We start from the raw sequence: 16,347 nt of genomic DNA on the forward strand, positions 1-16,347 counted from the left end.
AAGGTCATTATCCCCATTTTATGGATGAGTAAACTGATGCAGTCAAATAAGTGACTTTCCCAGGGTCACTCACAACTACCGTCTAAGGAAGAGCTATCATCTTGTTTTCCTGACTTTAAGACTACCATCTTCCATATCACCTGGATTTTATAGGTCAAGGATTAGTAACTAAAAAACCTGGAACTTGGGTAAATAGAATATTTTTTTGAAATGAGAAAAATAAATCTCATTCTTCCAATTCCTAATACAGATTTTGATATTTTCATAAGTAGTTAGATAATGCTGAGTGAATAACAAATGAAGCTTTACCACAATATGTATTTTACCTGTTCTAGATTTAGTATATATATATATATATATATATATATATATATATATACATATATATTCAAAATATAATATAATTTTTACATTACAAATGGATATTACATATTTTTTCCTACATACCACCTAATGCTATTATAGTCAATGACCCATTGTAATACCTGACCATATTGAGGTAGCCTTACTGGACAGATTGATAGGCCCTGTCCATCGAAGATAAGCATTAAAGGTTTGTTTGAAACCTTAATACCATTATCTTTTAACTTGAATAGTCAGGTAAATAAATCCTACTCAAATAAAGACAAGGGGGAGGAACCTAATTCTAATGCTTTGCTTTGCCCTTCAAAGTTACTAGTATGAAATTCTCAGACTTAGAAAGTCTCACAGATACCATCTAATGAGTTCATTTTTATTCATCTGTTTCTCAAGTAGGAGGTAATTTGGCATTTGTATTAACATATTGCTTCTTTGAAAATGAGTTGATTTGGGGTTCTGAATGACCCTGTGTCCTTCTGTTCATGGGCAATATCCAGCAAGTTGTTTGAAGCCAGGTATAAATCCTTATGCATGAGCAGGTTTCCTATGTCTTTAGTCAAGTGGCACAGGTAATCTTGTAGCCTTTGGTTCACCCTATTAAATATGTTGTTTCACAATGAGGCAGTTCCCAGACTTGTGGCTGCCCTGTTTGTTTTGAACCCAAGTATTATGATAGTGGCCACAACACTGAAAATGTGCTAAAGTCCTAGCATAAGTTACACTTCATGTGCAGGCCCCTTTTTTGTATTCCTAATTGTATAGCCCTCATCATCACTACAAAACAGAACAAAAAGAAAAAATCTTAGACATCTTTATTTGAATGTAAGTGTGACAAAGGAAGGATATAAGGAAAGTGGTGTGACCAGGACATAGATCTGATATCAGATCATTGGGAAATGAGGTAGAGGAAAACGCCATGGTCTGCTAGATCTTGAGGTGCTCTTGGATATACCTAGAAACCCCAAAGGTGTTATTGCACTGGATACACTGTACTAGGGCCCACCTTCTCTCAGCACCATGCTTTCATTTCTGTGCTCCAATCAAATGCAGCTGAATAAGATGGGTTTTGAGAAGAGAAGGAACAGAAGCTAGTTTGCCTCAATAAGATAAGTCTGAGGGCTTCCCATTAGGTAGAGATTACATAGGTAACCAGCAGTGGAAGCACATAGAATTCCTTTGTTCCAATGTTTAATTGGGGAATGGAATGATATAATATTCAAATTTATATGACACCCTTTTGAAGAGAATCAAGTTGATGTTTAATTTGTAAATTCCAATCCCATCCCCAAATGAATTTGTTCTTCATGCAAGAATTCCTGGTAATAGTTCTGATTGAAGGCAGATATCAATTTGTTAATTCACATGTAGGCAAAATCTCAGTGGCTGCCTGTATTTGGGGGGTTTTTTGTATGATTTAAGGACTTAAAGGAAAGTTATTAACTTTTTAAAAATCTCTGACATTTACATACTGTGTCTCAAGTTTCATCATTAAAAATGTCATTCTGAGGAGGCAGAGCCAAATTTTGGACAAGCTACTCACTTGAACTCCCCCAAATTCCTCCAAAAATCTTTTTTTTTCATAATTACAACTTTTTATTGACAGAACCCATGCCTGGGTAATTTTTTACAACATTATCCCTTGTACTCACTTCTGTTCCGACTTTTCCCCTTCCTCATTCCACCTCCTCCCCCAGATGGCACTAAGTTACTATGGTAATAAGAAAAATCACAATATATACTCAGAAGATAATGAAGTTAGGGCAGCTAGGTGATGCAGTAGACAGAGCACCATTCCTGAAGTCAGGAAGATCTGAGTTCAAATCTGGCCTCAGATACTTCTACTTCCTAGCTGTGTGACCCTGGGCAAGTCACTTAACCCCAATTGCCTCAGGGGGAAAAAAAGATAATGAAGTCAAAGATCCTAATCCAAAATCTCACAGAAAAATATGGATTGATCTCAAGCTACAGAAAAGCTCAAAAAAGTTTTTGAAAATCAAGTAAGGGAGGTGAAGGAAAATTTAGGAAGAGAAATGAGAGTGATGGAAAAAAAGCATGAAAAGTAAGTCAATAGCTTGATAAAGGAGACATGTGCACATACACACACATGCACACACAAGTGCTGAAGAAAACAATACCTTAAAAACAGACTAGGTCAAATGTTAAAGGAAGTACAAAGAAAAAAAAAACTAACAATGAGGAGAAGAATGCTTTAAAAAGAATTGGTCAAATGGAAAAAAAAATACAATACCAAAGAAAATAACTTTTTTAAAAAAGCTTTTTATTTTCAAAACATATGCATGTATAATTTTTTAACATTAATCCTTGCATAACCTTGTTTCAGATTTTCCCCTTCTTCCCCCACCCCTTCCTCTAGACAGCAAGCAATCCAATATATGTTATGTTATACATGTCAAAATATGTGTTAAATCCAATATGTGTAAACATATTTATATAATTCTCTTGCTGCACAAGAAAAATCACATCCAAAAGGAAAGTAAATGAGTAAGAAAACAAAATGCAAATGAACAACAAAAAGAGTGAGAATATTATATTGTGATCTATGTTCAGTTCCCACAGTCCTTTCTCTTGTTATAGATGGCTCTCTTCATCACAAGATCATTGAAATTGGCATCAAACATCTCATTGTTGGAAAGAGTCACATTTATCAGAATTGATCATCCTATAATACTAATTATGATTCTCCCTTAAAGGAGGGAAAGAGACCCACATGTGCAACAATGTTTGTGACAGCCTTCTTTGTAGTGGCTAGAAACTGGAAACTAAGTGGATACCCATCAGTTGGAGAATGGCTGAATAAATTATGGTATATGAATGTTATGGAATATTATTGTTCTGTAAGAAATGACCAACAGGATGATTTCAGAGAGGCCTGGAGAGACTTAAATGAACTGATGCTGAGTGAAATGAGCAGAACCAGAAGATCATTGTATATGGCAACAAGATTATGCGATGGATCAATTTTGATGGACATGGCTCTCTTCAACAATAAAATGAAACCAATTCCAATTATTCAATGAAGAAGAGAGCTATCTACACCAAGAGAGAGGACTGTGGGAATTGAGTGTGGTTCACAACATAGCATTTTCACTTTTTGTTATTGTTTGCTTGCATTTTATTTTGCTTCACTTTTTCTCTTGTGTGGCACAATAATTGTATAAATATGTGTGCATATATTGGAATTAACATATATTTCTACCATGTTTAACATATATTGGACACTTGCCATCTGAAGAGAGTGTGGGGGAAGGTGAGAAAATTGGAATACAGAGTTTTGCAAGGGCTTTTGAAGAATTGTCCACACATATAGTTTGAAAGATAAAAAGCTTTTAAAAAAAAAAAAAGATCTCTTTGGGATGTAGGTCTAATAGAAACCCTGCTGGATCAAAGGGTATGCACTGTTTGATAACTTTTTGAGCATAGTTCCCAAATTGCTCTCCACAATGTCTGGCTGGATCATTCACAGTTCCACCAACAATGTATCAGTATCCTAGTTTTCCCACATCCCCTCCAACATTCATCATTATCTTTTCCTGTCATTTTAGTCAATCTAAGAGGTGTGTAGTGGTACCTCAGAGTTGTCTTAATTTGCATTTCTCTGATCAATATTGATTTGGAGCACCTTTTCGTATGATTGGAAATGGTTTTAATTTCTTCACCTGAAAATTGTCTGTTCATATCCTTTGACCATTTATCATTTGGAGAATGACTTGAATTCTTATAAATTAGAGTCAATTCTCTATATAGTTTAGAAATAAGGCTTTGATATCCTAGAATCAGGAGGTCAAATAGAAATGGGAAGAAGCCACCTTCCATCCTTCATCCATCACCCTTCACTCTTCCTGAAAGAGATCCCAAAATGAAAACTCTAAAGAATATTACTGCCAAATTCCAGTGTTCCCAGGTCTAGGATAAAATAATGCAAGCAGCCAGAAAGAAATATTTCAAGTATTATGGAGCCACAGTCAGGATAACACAAGATTTTGCAGCTTCTATATTAAAGAATAGGAAAGTTGGGAATATGATACTCCAAAAGAAAAAGGAGCTGGGATTACAACCCAGAATCACCTCCCCAGCAAAACTGAGAATAAAATTTCAAGGAAAAGAATGGATATTCAATTAAATAGAGGATTTCAAGCACTTTAGATGAAAAGACCAGAGCTTAATAGAAAATTTGGCTTTCAAATACAAGACTCCAGGGAAGCATCAAAAAGTAAAAAGAAAAGGGACATCATAAGAAAATTAATAAGGTTAAACTTTTTACATTCATACACGAAAGATGATCTTTGTAACTCGTGAATTTCCTCATTATCTGTAGAGTTAGAAAGAAATATAGATATATAAATATATAGATATATACAGAGAGAGAGACAGAAAGAGCAGATATGTTAGTTGAATGTGAAAAAATGATACCTAAAAAATAAATATAAGGGGTGAGAGAGGAATGTATTTGGAGAAAGGGAAAGGTGGAGATGGAATGAGGTAAATTTATCTCATATAAAAGACAAGAAAAAACTTTTACATTGGAGGGGAAGAGAGGGAGGTGAGGGTAATTGAAACTTTCTCTCATTAGAGAATTATCTTATTAGAATTGACTCAAAGAGGAAATCCTGTGCACATCTCAATTGGGTATAGAAATCTACCTTATCCTACAGGATAGTAAAAGGGGAAGGACATGACGGGGCAGGTGATACAAAAAAAAGCCATTCGGGGGAAGGGGTAGATAGAAGCACAACACTTTTGACGAGGGGTAGGGTAAAAGGAAAGAGAATAGAATTTAAAAAGGGGGAAATACAGTTAGTAAGAGTAATTGTGGAAAAAATATTTGAAGGAAGTTTCTCTGATAAAGGCCTCATTTCTCAAATATATAAGGAACTGAGTCACAACTTTCTATAGGAATATGGGAGAATGCTCTAACTCACTGTTGATAAGAGAAATGCAAATTGAAACAATTCTGAGGTACTATCACATACTTATTAGATTGGCTAATAGGAATGAAAAGGAATGTGACAAATATTGGAGAGGATATGGTATAAATGAGACATTAATGCATTGTTGTGAACTTATTCAACCATTATGTAAGCAATTTGGAACTATGCAAAAAAAAAAACTATAAAACCCTGCATACCCTTTGACTTAGCAATACCACTTTTGGGTGGCTATCCCAAAAGAGATTAAAAAATACAGAAAGGAAAAAGACCTATATGTCCAAAAAATATTTATATCAGCTCTTTTCTGGAAGCAAAGAACTGTAAACTGAAGGGCTACCCATGAGTTGGAGGAATGGCTGAATAAATTATGGTGTGTAATTATGATAGAATACTATTGGACTATTAGAAATGATGAGCAAGATACTTTCAGAAACCTGGAAAGACTTCCATGAACTGATGCAAAGTTAAATGTACTATTTACAAAATAACAGCAATATTGTAAAATGATCAGTTGTATATGACATAAATAACTATTCTCAGCAATACAATGATCCAATACAACTCTGAAGGACTCATGATGAAAAATTCTATTCATATCCAGATAAATAACTGATGAACTCTGAAAGCAGGTAAAAGCATATTTTCTTTCACTTACTCTATTCTTTCTTGTGTTTTTTTTCCCTTTTGATTTTTTTTTCTTTTGCAACTTTGACTAATATGGAAATATGTTTTACATGAAGGCATATATGTAAACTAGATCAAACTGTCTACCTTCAGAAGGGAGGAAGGAGGAAAAAAGAGGAAGAAAAATAAATTTGGAACTCAAAATATTGTAAATCTGAATGTTGAAAATTTTCTTGTGATGTATTTGCAGGGAAAATAAAATACTATTATATATTTTAAAAGTCATTCCTTTTAGTTTGGTGCATTGTATCCAGAGTCATCTGTTAAAACATATACCACTGGAAAGGCAACGTAATAAACAATTATCAGATATTAACACTTTCAAATACAATCATCAGAGGAGCCTTCTGTACACAAGTAGACCTGATAGGTACAGCAACCAAGTCCCAAGTTAATGGAGAGCTAACTCAGCAGTTGAGTGATTTGTTTGGCTAGTCCTATCATGAATGGACCTATGGAATTAAGAAATATTTCCTAGCTGAATAAGAGAGCACTTTGTATTGAAAGGAAGATTGTAGAGACTCCCCCAAAAGAAGAAAATTATGCCAGAGCCATGAGTTAAGGGGCTTCCCCTTCACTTCCAGGTCATCTTCAGACTATGTGACCTTTTCTATAGCCTTCCTTCATCACATCTCTTCCCTATCAGAAACTTGGACTCTGCCCCTGAAGTCACTCTTGAAATCCATAAGTGGACTTTTGCTTAATCTTGTCTAGTTTGATGTCTTTTACTTCACTTCCCTGTCATTTCTAGACCTTGGTGACAGGTCTTCTATCCCATGTGCTCCTTCTTTTTCCAAGACCCCCTTTTATGCTATCCTTATCCTATTAGAATGTAAGTAAGCTCCTCGAGGTCAGGAACTCTTGTACTTTGAATTTCCAATGCTTAGCACAGTGTCTGACACATAGTAAGTGCTTAGTAAATGTTCTATTGATTATCTAGCTATCTGTCTATTTGTCTGTCTGTCTATCTATCTATCTTTTCACGGATATAAATAACCCCCTCACTTTAGGAAAAAATGTTTTTGTGAGATTGCTATAGCTTAAAATGATCATCTTATAATGGCCAACCTTCAGATAATAATCATTTCCAAGTTTATGTAAACTGTTCATCTGGCCACACTCACACATTCTCTGACCAGAACTTTGCTCTTTCCCTGTGTTAGATCTTGTCAAAGCATGTGTTTTTGAGAATTAAGAGTTACTTATGTCAGGAGGAAGATTCAAGTAGAAAGCTAATGGAGGATTAGTGCTTTAATAGTTTGAAGTGGGAGGAAGCCATGGAGTGGCACAAAGAATGCCAGATCTGGAGCTGGAAGACTTGAGTTTTAAGCCTGACTCTGATCTTTACTACATGTGACTGTGTTTAAGTGACTTAACCTTTCTGGACCTTAGTCTCTTCATCATTAGAGTGAGGAGGCTGGAACAAATGATAAATGAGGGAGGTCTTTTTTTCAGGTCTAATTCATTCATTAATCTCAACTTTTTGTTGAATTACATGAAATTATTTCATTTGTTTGTAGTTTTAAAAATATAGGAGTATCTCAGTTTTACACAATTTTTTTCCTTCTCTCCATGATTTTTTTTCATTTTGCTTTTACTGAGACCCATTAAAAACAAAATCACTAGCAAAGGTCTAGAAGGTAGAAGGGAGAGGATCTATTTGCTATTATTCCATTATTTTATCTCTTAGTTGGACTAGTTTCAAGGAGGGGACAAGAAAGGATAGAATAGCATCTTGTTTCTTAAGTAAGCTAAGACTACCAGAATATCCCCTTCAGGAAATTTTATTTCTGTTCACTCCACCAATTCACTTACCAAATGGAGGAGTTTAAAAGCCCCTTTCAGGGCAGATGCCTTTTCTATAGATCAGGATAATTTGTCTAGTCGTTTGCAGTAAAATGTTCACTGCTTTAATCAGTCAACTAAGGTGGTCTGACTACCTCTGCCTACAGAATTTGATGTTGAATGCAATGACTGTTGTCAATAAAAAAGTAACCCTCCTTGACCTCAATGGATTCTCTAATTTATAATGTCTTTGGGGATACAAGGGAAGGTATGGGGAGAGAAATTTAGACTGTAGCCTTTTATGGAATAATTTATTTAATTTATTACACATATATACACAAATGTGTACATATATATGTGTGTGTTTGTGTAAATATAGTCATAAAATAATTTATTCCATGAAAGGCAGCAGTAGAAATTGCTCTAATCAAAAACAATCATTGTGTATTTCCATATTAAATATGGAAAAGAAAAGATTGTCCATGAATCCCAATAAGGATATTATTTTGGTTAGATGCATCCTAATTACAAAACTATGTGCAATAAAGTTCAATTTCAACAATTATTCTTCTTTATCAAGCAGGCTGTAATTGCATTTTTAAAAATATATAGTCTATCTCTTATCAGTTTAAGTTATCTATATCAAATAGGTGTTATATATCTTTTAAAATTGCCTAATTACTTATTCAGCAAAGGCTAAAACAGCTCTGAAGGAAATCTTTTAGTTTCTCAAAGAAGATATTGCTGACTGAGAAAAAGTAAAACATAATAAAAATAGAATATTTTCTTGGGGAAGATGAAATGCATAGTAATGAGATTCAGACAGAAAGATTTTAAGTATATTTCTCCTATCACCTTGCTCTTTTGCTCTTTTTTTTTTGATGGAAGTATAAAGATAGAGAAGACTGAGACCATTTTATTGATCGTTTCTCAACTTCTGAGCAGAAACATCTGAGTATGACCTTTCTAAATACACTTTCTGATCCCCCAGCTTTCTTACATTTTTAATAATTTTTGTCCAGATTTTACCTTTTTTCTTATCACATAGCATCTTAGATTTTTAAAATATATATATATGTTTGATTTCCCCCTCCCATTAAACTATGAATTTCCTGAGGTAAGAAATTGTTTTGTATTTCATCTTGGTTCCCCATTGGCTAACACAGTGTCTTGTACATAGTAGTTGCTTAATGATTTTTAATTGAATAAAATTCTGTCCCAAGATTTATATAATCCAGAATTATTCTCTCCCATTTGTGTCTTCTTGCCTTTGACATAGGGCCCCGTGACATCTCAAACAGAAGCAGTGTCTTCCTCATTTTTAATACTGAAACAGCAGTTCTCTATTACCTACCAGACCAGAAGCAGTGGCAACAGTGGCAAAGCCAAACTGGTCCAAAAGTAAAAAGTCACCAAAAGAAAAAGAGGACTCACCACAAAGAATGAGCTTACTGAGTGGATCAAACTGTCCTCATTGGAAGGCAAATTTTAAAAATGCAGCCTTTGCAAAGAAACTATTTGCAACTGTCTTGGATATAATCAGTTGATTGTTAAGCATTCTATGATTCCTTTTTCTTAGCAGTCCCTTTTCTGTCATATCTGATTCATGTTTATATTTTAGGTATCTTTTTGTTTGCTTAGACTAGATCCCCAAATAAAATTATTGCAGGAATTGGAGGTGAGAGGTGGAATTAATACCTTAGAGCACTCAATTATGTCATTGAGTCAATAATCAACCCCACAGGAATGGACCAAGAGGAAATCACAAGGGCAGATGAAAGACAAGGATTGGTGAAAGTCACTGGAGCTAGTCACCTCTGTCTCTCAATGCTTGTCTAGCTATTCTAGTAGATTCGCAAAGGGTAAAAATGAAACACTAATATTCACATCTTTAAAAGAGGATTCAAATTGAAATATATAAAACCCATTCTTACTTTCACAGCAGATTCACCATTTCCCCAGACCTACCTAGCACTTACTTTCTGAAAGGCATTTAAATTCTGTTTTGGTTGGGTTTTGGTCAATAGAACACAGCTTTAGAGATGGCTGTGGCAAGTGAAGTGATGCTTAATGCCTACGCCTGAAAGAGTTAATCCTTCCTCAGAGATACCAATTTTATTCTCAGGGAGTAGCTAATGTGAAGATCTAGCAGATGATTTAACAGAACAAACATCAGACTGGAGCAAGTCCCAAATAGTCATATCTGATAGAACCAGAATCATAAAGCTGGATTGTCTTTCCTTATCTGCCAGTGGAACAACAAACATGCTATGCTTTTGTAACTTGTTCATTTCTGAGAGGAAGCTGCAAATCTGCCGCAAAGGTCAAATAATAAAAAAGAAGGACATTCAGATGAATGTTTGCTATCAATGTGTATCATAAGATATTATATTTATAAATAAATTTAGGCATATATATTAAATTACCTATATTTTCTATTGAGTTGTATAGTATATATTTGGAATGATATTTATACATAAGACTACCCAGAATTGTCAGTGTTGTGTCTGTATACTTCTACTGGTAGCTTCTACTGGTAGAAACAAAAATCTGAAAACCTGAATAATTGTTTCTTTTTGCAGGGCAATTTTAAATTAAGACTTTAATTTCTAATAGGATAACAACAATAGGATAAAACTTAAAGAAAAAGTGAATATGGCTAGGGGTACCACCTGATCAGTCATAAGTACAGTCGATCTAAAAATGCCATTTTTTCCTTTAATTAATGTTTGTTCTCTCCAGTCCTCTCCACATACCCTAAAACAATTCATTTTCATTCAATTACACAAAAAGCCTTTAAGAGCTGTGTGAACATATTTAATTCTATAATCTTTGTGCTATCAAAATATTCAGGACATTTGAGTGACATTCACTTTTTCCCTTTTCTTTTTCATTTAATTATCTTTTAATCTTAGTTAAGCAATGTGTTCATTTAGTGTTCAACCCCCTCTGGTTTAGATGACAGCATGCCATGGTCTGTCCTCCCCAGTGATTGGCCTGTGACAGGTGTTTATGTGACACACAGAAGAATAAGCTCTTCATTAAAACTCAAGTCCTGGATATCAGGGCAACGCATGAACTCGGAACATGACAGAGCCGACAGCATCTACACTGCCTGCCAAATAACAGTCACGACAGCATCCCATTGCAGCATAATCAGCACTGATTTGTTCTTTCAAGGTGCAATATTATCCAGTTTAGATAGTAATAGAGTCCAGAGGTGAGTGTTGGAAACTAATGCTGCATTATGATTGTCTTAGCATCTCTCTTTTAAAACTAAAAATTTCTGACTGCTTTGGCAATGTGAGAAGTAGCTCAAATGGCAAAGATGACTCAAACTGGCAATAGAATTTTTCTAGTCATTGTAGATCCAGGCACATGTGTGTTGAGGAAGGGAGTAATCCCCATAAATAATTTAAGGCACTCTTACCTCCTAAGAAGCAATGCCATAGGTTTTACTTTTGGTTAGTGATAATGACTTATATCTGTAGAGTGCTTTACAATTTAAAGTGCTCACAATATTAGCTTATTCAATCTTTACAATTACTTTATAACACATTCCAATGCATACTGCCAGCACCCTTTCCCAGGGATGGGATAGTAAGCTTGCCTGTACAGATAAGAGCCAGATCTGCTCTTAAGCTGAATGTATAAATTCAGTGCTCAGTTCCTCTTTCTGGTAGCTTTGTATCCAATTACCCAACCATTGACCTATACAAAAACTCCAGGAACAGAAATACCTGTGTTTCTGCTCACCTCTTCCAGACAGTATGTCTTGCTTCAATACCAGAACATAAAAGGAGAAAACCTGGAATTGTCAAGCCACCGTGGTAGGGATGGGAGGAGGGGATGTGGAGAAGAGTGCAGGGATTGTTCCTGCACTGTTCCTCTTAGCCTCACTTGGCTGTGGTCCCATCTCCTCTAAGGTATAGGTATGTATTGAATATTAGCCAGGTGTGCCCAGGTGTGTTGGAACACCTGGTCCACACTGTCATCATATCTATGCTCAAACAGAATTTCCTGGTGCAAGAGTTTTTGTCATAGAATAGACCTTCTGGGAGCCACAGGGAAGCCAGAAAAAAGAACTAAGCCAATGATGCCCCTGGGAGTTAGGCAAAATTGCTTGAAACTTCACAACAAGGAAAGTTGCCTAATGCTACCAGAACTGGAGGAGGAGGAGATATTGGCAATCTTGTTTAATTCTAATTGCAACAGACAAGACCCACTACAGCAGATCTTGAGAAGGGCATTGCTCAGGGAAGGATATTTTTATTTCCTAAGAGCTCATTCAAGATTTGCTTTGTTTTCCTCTTGTGAATAAACCTCATTCTATAATGTTGTGGATCACATATCTAGAAGCATATAGTCATTCTGCTATACTGGCAGTTAGGTGTGGGGACGTGTTTCCTCTACCCATCCCTAGACCACAAGCCCAGAAAGTGAGGAATTTTAAAAATCCCCCAAAGTATATATGTGTCCTCTGGTCAAAGCAGATGCTCTCACACAAGGATCACAAGCACTTCAATCAATCTCCCTCTTAGCCTTATTATCAGCCCACTCCAAAACCAGTTCAGCTCAGCCTTGGGGCCAAACTTGACTTTTATTTTCTTTGGCATCATTCTGACTCTTAGAAATAGCTACCAAGACAAACACATAACTCCCACATTAAGATGTGCAAGGTGTGGCTTTGCAGATAACTAATAAATGCCTCTATAGTAGATTTATTTTAAAAGAATTCAATTCAAAAAGAATTTAAAAGAAATAAAAAGATATAGATATATAGGTTATTTTTGTTTATTATTTAACATTGTAAGCAGAACACAAAGGATTCAGTTTTCTTGTTTCTGGGTTTAGACCTCTTTCTTCAGGTAAAAGGCTACTTGTTCACTGATTATTGTTTTCCTATAGTCACAGCCAACATATTTGAATGGTAATTCCTTCTACAAGATCCTGGAAAAACAGCTGTGTGTGTGTGTGTGTGTGTGTGTGTATCTTCTCTAATTTAAGAAAAAGAATCTACTACCTCCTGAAGGAGCCCTTCCTACTTTGGAATATCTCTAATTGAAGCCAAAAATATGTTACCCTCATATTTCAATTCTTTATTATTCTTAATTTTGGCCTTCTGAGGTCAAGCAGATGAAATTTAATCTCTTTTTTACTTAACAACCAGACTATTTAAGCTTTTTATTTTCAAAACATATGCATGGATAAATTTTCAACATTAACCCTTGCAAAATCTTGTATTCCAACTTTGCTCCCCTTCTCCTGACCCCCTCCCCTAGATGGCAAGTAATCCAATATATGTTAAACATAGTAAAAATATGTTAAATCCAATATATGCATACTATTTATACAATTATCTTGCTGCACAAGAAAAATCAAATCACAAAGGAAAAAAATGAGAAAGAAAATAAAATGCAAGCAAACAACAATAAAAAGAGTGAAAATGCTGATTGTGATCCACACTCAGTTCCCACAGTCCTTTCTCTGAGTGTAGATGACTCTCTTTATCACAAGATCATTGGAACTGGCCTGAATCTTCTCATTGTTGAAAAGAGCCATGTCCATCAGAATTGATCATTGTATAATCTTATTGCTGTGTACAATGATCTCCTAGTTCTGCTCATTTCATTTAGCATCAGTTCATGTAAGTCTCTTCAGGCCTCTCTGAAATCATCCTGCTGGTCATTTCTTATAGAACAATAATATTCCATAACATTCATATACCATAACTTATTCAGTCATTCTCCAATGGATGGACATCCTCTCAGTTTCCAGTTTCTTGCCACTATAAAAAGGGCTGCCACAAACATTTTTGCACATGTGGGTCCCTTTCCCTACTTTAAGATCTCTTTGGGATATAAGGCCAATAGAAACACTGTTGGATCAAAGGGTAGTCACCTTTTGATAGCCATAGTTCCAAACTGCTCTCCAGAATGGCTGGATCACTTCACAACTTCACCAACAATATATCAGTGTCCCAGTTTTCCCACATCCCCTCCAACATACGTCATTATCTTTTCCTGTCATTTTAGTCAATCTGAGAGATGTGTAGTGATATCTTAGAGTTATCTTAATTAACAGTTAGATTCTTTAAGAAAGCTGTCATGTCCTAAGTTTTACTTCTCCAAGCTAAACAGAACTGGTTCCTTAAGTTGATTCTCATATAATATGATCTCCTGAACTTTCACCTTCCCATAGATAACCTTAGGCTTGCCAATGCCCTTGTGGCATTGTTGTGGCACCCAAAACTGAACCAACACAGAACTCCAGATGGGATCTGATCAAGGCATAGAGAGAAGGGTTTATCCTCTTCCTTGTTCTGTCTGCTGTGCCTCTGTTAGTGTTGGGTAAGATGGCATTGTTGAGGTTGGGAAGGTGATCCCAGAAGTTTGAGGTCATAGACTGATGTAGCGAGGTGTCTCAAAAGAATTTGCAGGCTTGAACCCATTTCCTAGTCAAACGGCAAACTTTTATTGTAATTATAGTGCCATTACAAGGAGTCTAAGTTCCAAAAAAAATTAGCAAAGTGCTAAGAAAGAGGAGACCCTTTTATCCAGCTTTCTATCATTAACATGCTAATTCTATGACCCAGAGGAGTAGTCTCTGGAATATCACTAACCAACACATGTGACAGTCAGGAATGAATTAATGAGTGGTCTATTCACTGTTATCTCTGGAGTTTGATCTGTGGGACTATCCTGAGGCCAGACGCTATCTGACTGAGGAGTGGTCTATTCAGAATCAGATAAATTGAGCGTTGCATTTACCTAAAGCAGACTCTAAAGCCAGAAGATTTAGGACCACTGATTTATTGTTAGAACAGAAGCCCCCCATCTAAAATCAGGAGACCTCCACATCATTGCTATATTACATCAGCAATAACCTTTTTTAATGTCATATTAGATTCTTGAGTCACATCAATCTTTTAGTCAACTCTTTCTGTGAGCTCTTCTTCACATGAATTGCTATTTGGCCTCCATATGATCCCTCTAGATTGAGTCCCCTAACCTGAAATAGCATTAAGAGATTGGGCCCTAAGAAAAGTGGCTGCTACTACACTTAATGTTCTAGAGGAGACTTAGACTCCTATCTCTACTTCACAAAATACTATATGTGGAACAGACAATTCTCAGATGAAGAAATTGAAACTATTTCTAGTCATATGAAAAGATGCTCCAAGTCATTATTAATCAGAGAATTGCAAATTAAGAAAACTACCACTACACTGGCTGTCAGACTGGCTAAGATGACAGGAAAAAATAATGATGATTGTTGGAGGGGATGCGGGAAAACTGGGACATTGATGCATTGTTGGTGGAGTTGTGAACGAATCCAACCATTCTGGAGAGTAGTTTGGAACTATGCTCAAAAAGCTATCAAACTGTGCATACCCTTTGATCCAGCAGTGTTACTACTGGGCTTATGGGAAAGGGATCTGTATGTGCACGAATGTTTGTGGCAGCCCTTTTTGTAGTGGCTAGAAACTGGAAACTGAGTGGATGCCCATCAGTTGGAGAATGGCTGAATAAATTGTGGTATATGAAAATTATGGAATATTATTGTTCTGTAAGAAATGACCAGCAGAATGATTTCAGAAAGGCCTGGAGAGAGTTACACAAACTGATGCTGAGTGAAATGAGCAGGACCAGGAGATCATTATATACTTCAACAACAATACTATATGATGACCAGTTCTGATGGACCTGGCCATCCTCAGCAATGAGATCAACCAAATCATTTCCAATGGAGCAGTAATGAACTGAACCAGCTACGCCCAGAGAAAGAACTCTGTGTGATGACTAAAAACCATTACATTGAATTCCCAATCCCTATATTTATGCCCACCTACATTTTTGATTTCCTTCACAAGCTAATTGTACAATATTTCAGAGTCTGATTCTTTTTGTACAGCAAAATAAACGGTTTGGTCATGTATACTTATTGTGTATCTAATTTATATTTTAATATATTTAACATCTACTGGTCATCCTGCCATCTGGGGGAGGGGGTGGGGGGTAAGAGGTGAAAAATTGGAACAAGAGGTTTGGCAATTGTTAATGCTGTAAAGTTACCCATACATATAACCTGTAAATAAAAGGCTATTAAATAAAAAAAAAACCAAAATACTATATGTGGGCTTCCCTTAAGAATTAGCCAATGCCATCTAGGGGAGGGTTTGGAGGGAGGAAAGTGAAAAGTCAGAACAGAAGTGAGTGCAAGGGATAATGTTGTAAAAAATTACCCATGCATGTGTTCTGTGAATAAAAAGTTATAATAATTAAAAAAAAAGAATTAACCAATAGGTTCTGAATTCTCTCCCCACTCCAGTTAATTCTCCACTCAACTGGCAAAATGATTTTCCTAATCATTTCATCTCTCTATTCTGTAAAATACAATGGCTCCCTAATGCCTTCAACACCAAATATAGAACCCTCTGTTTGGCATTGAAAGCCCATGGCAACTTTGCCCTTATCTTTTTTATTCTTGCACGTTACTCTCCTCCATTTTTTTCAGGAATCAAGCAACACTGACTTCCTTGCTCTTCCTCACAAATGACATTTTTTTT

The sequence above is a fragment of the Sarcophilus harrisii genome, chromosome 1 (genome assembly GCF_902635505.1).
Source record: "Sarcophilus harrisii chromosome 1, mSarHar1.11, whole genome shotgun sequence".
Lineage (NCBI taxonomy): Eukaryota > Metazoa > Chordata > Mammalia > Dasyuromorphia > Dasyuridae > Sarcophilus > Sarcophilus harrisii.